Below are 6000 nucleotides of genomic sequence, written 5' to 3'. Positions count from 1 at the left end.
GACGATGCGCTCGCCTGTATCAATAAACTTAATAGCGTTGCCCTCTGCTCGTTCACGCTCCTTAAACCGGAAAATCGTAAATGGTGTTTCTTCACGTGCTACTGTCTGCACCCTACTTCGTATGAGCGCTCCACGGTGTTTCTCTTCAAACAGTTTCTGAAGTTCTTCCTTAACTTTCTTGATGTCTTCTTTAAAGAAGCCTGGGTGTTTACACTCAACCTCTGCCAAAGACGTCAGTGTCCGCATCAGATCCCTTATCCGCTGATTCCTTTTGAAGGCTCTTATTTGTGAATATCCAATGGCTTCTTTCCTTGACGCATGTTTAAATTCTTCCCAGGTCACGGCATTGACATTTCCTTCTTTCTGATATTCTTCTATCATACTTCTCATTTTGTCGCAGAAACTTTCTTCCTCCAGTATACTCTCATTCATCTTCCAGCAGGTTCTGCCATCTTTTCCGACCCTACTTGTACGGTTCTGACATTGAACTGTCATGCTGACTAAAGAGTGGTCCGAAAAAAACTGTGGCTTTACTTGGTAGTTTCCAATCACAGGGAGAAGCCGCCCCGATGTATAGAACCTGTCGAGCCTTGCATGGGAGGTTCCTTGAAAATGCGTGAATTCGATATTACCTCCGGGCATTTTTTCCCAGACGTCGGTCAGGTCGGCATTCGTTGTGAGTTTTATCAGCTCCGTTCTGCTCAAGTCACTCTTTACCTGCCTGTAACTGCAGTCCGCTTTCTTGAGAACGCAGTTGAAGTCCCCGCACAATATGACGTCCCATGATACGTTCACAAACGGACTAAGTGACGCGAAAAAGTATTTTCTTTCCGTAGGTTCATTGGGTGCATATACAGAAATAAGCCGTATCATATTTTGTCGGAACAAAAAATCCACCACGCACAGCCGACCGCTCTCGTCCAGCACGCAGTCCACCACCACCAAGCCTGCTTTCTTCCTAATAAGAATGAGAGTACCCGCACTTCCTCCTATCGCCGACGAGCAATAACACCAGAATCTTGACTGGAAAAAAATTAACAAGTTCTCTTTCTTGCTCTATCGTTGCAATTTTAGTTTCTTGAAAGCATGCCACGTCGACCTTTTCAGCAGCTAACATGTTACCAATCCAGTGCTTCCGTCTACTTGATATCAGGCTGACGACATTAAGTGTTGCAAGTTTTATTTTCTTCTTTCTTATCATACTGCTATCTCGGCCGACAATCGCAATGCTGTTTACCATTAGAAGAAACCTGGGTCGTCCAGTTGTGACAACCCAACCTCCTGAAGGGGCAGCTGCCTTTCCAGCACCTGAACCTGCTTTACTTTCTTCTTCCCAGTGATATCAGATTTCCCCGGATGGCTTTCAACGGATCTGTCCAAAGTTTTCTCAGTTTCAGCACCTTTCCTTTTTCCGGTCGACTCCTGCTCCTGTGAGCAGTCCATCTTTCGTTGTTCATCTGTCCGTTTGTCTTTGTGCGAAGCATTTCCCTCCTTTTCTTGAAGTACTATCGATGAGTTTTCTTGCGATAGACCAGTTTCTTCTGTGTGCGGGTATTTTTCCTTTTCACTTTGCAAGGTCGCCTCAGTATCTTGAATGTCCATTACCATCTCCTCGTTACTTTTCCTCGACGTGCCCTTTGTCATCGAAGCATAGGAGCGGACACAGGCTTCCGTTAGATGACCGTAGCCCTTACAGCTACGACAGTAGTCTGTGCGACACTGACTGCGTATATGGCCTACCTGTTTACATCGTAGGCACAGGGGTGGTTTTCCAGGGACCGACACCAGCACTGTCACACCCATAATCTTCAGTTGGTATGGGATGCTCTCCGAAGTTACACCATCGTGAAGCTGCACGGTAACGGAACGTGTCGTCGTCTCCACCCCCTCCAGACCCGCACAGTTCCACTTTTCCCGCACGATATCTGTAACCTTCCCGACAATGACAGGCAACGACGAACCGCCTCGTCAGTCACATTCGTTGGCAGCCAATGCAGTTTAAACGTAACCTCATTGGAATTTGGGTCCACCACAACACACCGTCTTCCTTTGACTACCAGTTCGCCAAGTTGCCGGAATTTCTCTTTTGTCGTCTCCGAGTGAAAGGTAACCACCCACACATGATTGAAGAGGTACGAACCGAATCCCGCGATGTCCGCCTTGTTCACTGCCACTCCAAGAGGGGCTATGAAGTCTTGAACTTTATACGGCCTCGCATCAGGGTCCGCGTGCAGAAAAACAGTGTTACGTGAAATTTCGCCTTTTGGTAACGTAGGCATAATCATCCTGTAGGACTTCCGAGGCACAGTAGACGATTCATCCCGGCTAGGGTTAGCCGTAACAGCCGCTCCATCGGAGCTCATGTCGCACACAACCGGTTAGCACAAGCGCCGGAAGTGGAATGCGAGCGAGAATCATACCCCTAGACCAACGAGCCACATCCACGTCCCGCTGTTCGTCGACCGGAGGCGTAATTACGCGATAGAAAGGAAAAGGCTTTTCACGATACAAATATAGGCTCGTGTGTGATAGTTGTAATAGCAAACCGCATAGCACAATGAAGTCAACAGTGATAAGAAACGTGGGCTCGTCAGGGATGTGAACCCGGGACCTCTCGCACCCTAAGCGACAATCATACCCCTAGGCCATCGAGCCACAAATCCCATCCACGTCCCACTGTTCGTCGACCGGAGGCGTAATTACGTGATAGGAAGGAAAAGGCTTGTCAAGATACAAATATAGGCTCGTGTGTGATAGTTGTAATAGCTAACCGCATGGCACAATGAAGTCAACAACGATAACAAACGAGGGCTCGTCCGGGATTTGCACCCGGGACCTCTCGCGCCCGAAGCGAGAATCATACCTTTTTTTTTGTGAACCTTTATTCCATGCTAGAACGTACATAAAACCTCAATGGCTACTTCGCCATTCTGTAAGTTAATAAGGTGTTCCGTTTCCTAATTTTGTTCGTGTTCAGCTTGGTCTGCGGCGTCTTCACTGTGGTACTCTTCCGTACCCTCTTGTTGCTCGAAGCAGGTGCCTTCACATCGCTGTCTTTCACCAGCTAGCGTTCCTGTTCCCTGCTGTGATGGTGTGCAGCAGGCTCCTAAGTCCGCTGCAAGTGATATCGTCTTCCCGTGCTGTCACCACCGTGAGCACCCATTCAAGGCTGGTGAGGAAGTGGTTCCATGGTGTCTTCGGCTTGGCTTTGCCTTCAGAAATGGCCATCCTGTACCGCCATAAGGAGTGGAGACCGATGACCACCAGAGCGGCCGACGTGTTGTTGTCTTCGCAGCCGTGGAACACGAGGAATTTTAGCGAAAACCAGTCAATGTTGATGTCCAGACCGGTGAAAGCTTTGAACTGCTCCCAAAAACCTCGAGCTCGTTTGCAGTTTACAAACACATGAAACAGGTCTTCTTCAGCGCTGCACAGGTCACACCTCACTGACCACGGGACAAAGAATCCTTTTCTCTGCAGCCAGACTTTGACCGGCAACACTTCGCAGTGGAACCTTGTGAAGAGGTCCTTCGCGCCGGAAGGTACGCAGAGCTTGCGTAGCCTTTTGAAGACGTTCTGGGCTTCTGTTGTGAGAGGGAACTTCCGATAGAGCGGTTCTGGTGTCACGCTGTCTACAGTATCCCAGTAGAGCTTTCTCCGCTTAACCTTACTGAGGTAGTCCCAAGAGAACCGCATTTCAAAGAAGGCAATAGCCGCTCCGATCTCCCTGTAGAACGCCCGGGTCTCCTTTGCCCTTGCCGGATTTTCTAGTGGCACTGTCCACCTATGGAGGTGGTGTGCTCCAAGTGTTTGTGTGCAGCTTCTGAGGAATGGATCGTCCTGGTCCCTGAAGTAGAGGAACCTCTGTACTTTGAGCTTAATGTCGAGGTTCACAAGTCCAAATCCACCTTTGCTTGGGCTCAAAAAGAGGTTCGATCGTCGCATCTTTTCCATTGGAGAATTCCACACAAAGGTGGCAGACAGTCGGTGGAACTTGTTGACCACTGCATTGTTGTATTTCGTGCATTGGGCTGTATACAGCACTGCTGGGTACAAGCAGGAATTGCATACATACGCCTTGTTGAAGAGCGTGAGGAACCGTCCGTGCCAAGGAGTCAGCGAGTGCCTGAGCCGGTTCAATTTGGGGTTCCATACGTGTGCTGCTTGCTTTCTTAAGTCGAACTCTACTCCGAGGTACTTCTCAAACTTGTTTGTCCACTGCAGGCCAAGAAGATCGGTTGGAGTTTCTTCCCACGGTCCAAGCCAGCTGCCTAATGTCTTGCTGAGGTTGAGCTCTGCTCCGGAGTGCTTCGAGAACTCCTGAATGGTGTCTAGTGCTTGTTGGACTCCCTCAACAGTGGTGCACACTATGGTTAGGTCATCGGCATACGCGAGAAGCTTGATGCTTTCCGTGCATACGTTGAGCCCTTGAATACTTTCGTTGGAACTGATCATGCGACATAGCGGTTCCAGGTATGCAGCGAACAGAAGCGGTGAAAGTGGACACCCCTGCCTTACTGATGAATGAATCGGTATGGGTTTGCTTAACCTCCCGCTCACTACTAATCGTGTGCTGATGTCTTCGTAGCAGAGCTTTATCCAGGCCACTAGGGAGCTCCCGACCTTCTGTTTTTCAAGAACCGCACAGAGGTACTGGTGACTGACTCTATCGAACGCTTGCCGCAGGTCAACCTGAAGAACGCACAGCCGGGCAGATAGTGTTTCGGCAGCCTCGCACACCGCCCGCATCACATGTAAGTTTCGTGCGATCGACGTGCCCTTGACTCCGTAGACTTGATGCTGACCAATGGCAGCCCGCAGGCAACCCTCTAATCTGTTATTGAGAACCTTGGCAAATATCTTGTAATCAGCGCAGAGAAGGCTGACTGGTCGAAAATCGTTAACTGTTGGAGCTTCGCTGTTCTTGGGGTTCTTTTTAGGGATAAGGACGGTGAAGGATTGACGCATTGATGGCGGAAGCAGCTTTCTCGAAGCGATGCGAGAATCATACCCCTAGACCAACGAGCCACATCCACGTCCCGCTGTTCGTCGACCGGAGGCGTAATTACGCGATAGAAAGGGAAAGGCTTGTCACGATACAAATATAGGCTCGTGTGTGATAGTTGTAATAGCAAACCGCATAGCACAATGAAGTCAACAGCGATAAGAAACGAGGGCTCGTCCGGGATTTGAACCCGGGACCTCTCGCACCCTAAGCGAGAATCATACCCCTAGACCAACGAGCTTTTTTTTTCCTTTATTTTAAAACATTCGACGTTCGAAAAAACGTCCACGTCACACACAGTATCTCTTTTTTTTTTTCCATGCGTACTCCCGCATGGCTAACAGGACATTCACGCATCAACAATGTGTCAACAAAAAGGCTCATGGCACTTCCCGCCACACACATGTGGCATGAAAACTCCAAGCTACTTGAGGGCCCTCGCTACCTAAACAACAATCCTAAGTGGAATCACAAAACACATGGTTCAGCAGCATGCATACACATTCCCGCACCAAGCACTCGTTAGTCATTCGTTTTCTCTTTGCACGAATTCGCGTTAATGTTATTTCCGGACCTCTTCAAACAGGCCCATTCCTTGTACTTTTCTCTTCTTCTTTTGAGTCGGGTTTTTAGCTCATCGAGGCCGTCCATTTGGTAGCGATCTGACGCTGCAACCAACTCCAATGTCCATTGCATGGCACTAAAGAAACAGGACAACGGAGTTCGTACGTTTTCCTTACAACTAACAAAGTCTTGCCTGTGTGTCCATAGGGAGTAAATTCCAACCACCACTATCACTTCCCAGATATCTGTGTGAAGGATGTCACCAAAGTCCAGGAACTTCATTGCCTCCCACTCCATTGTGGTTCCTATGCCTGCTATAATGCGCGCTTCTACCCAGAACTGTATGGCGTCCCGGCAGTCCACAAATACGTGTCTCAGGGCTTCTTCTTCACAAAAGCAGCTGTCGCATTTGAGGGACCAGGGTATCTCAA

General features: G+C 49.0%; 1 non-coding gene across 1 annotated transcript; it reads right to left on the bottom strand.

The window, feature by feature from the left end:
• Positions 1-5174: 5174 nt before the first annotated feature.
• Positions 5175-5246, bottom strand: Trnap-agg (transfer RNA proline (anticodon AGG)). The gene has a single exon. It is a non-coding gene; the product is annotated as a tRNA-Pro (tRNA).
• Positions 5247-6000: the final 754 nt, after the last annotated feature.

Source organism: Ornithodoros turicata, chromosome 1 (assembly GCF_037126465.1).
Source record: "Ornithodoros turicata isolate Travis chromosome 1, ASM3712646v1, whole genome shotgun sequence".
In the NCBI taxonomy this organism is placed as follows: Eukaryota; Metazoa; Arthropoda; class Arachnida; order Ixodida; family Argasidae; genus Ornithodoros; species Ornithodoros turicata.
The sequence above is the reverse complement of the archived record's forward strand: the minus strand, read 5'-3'. Positions and strand labels throughout refer to the sequence as shown.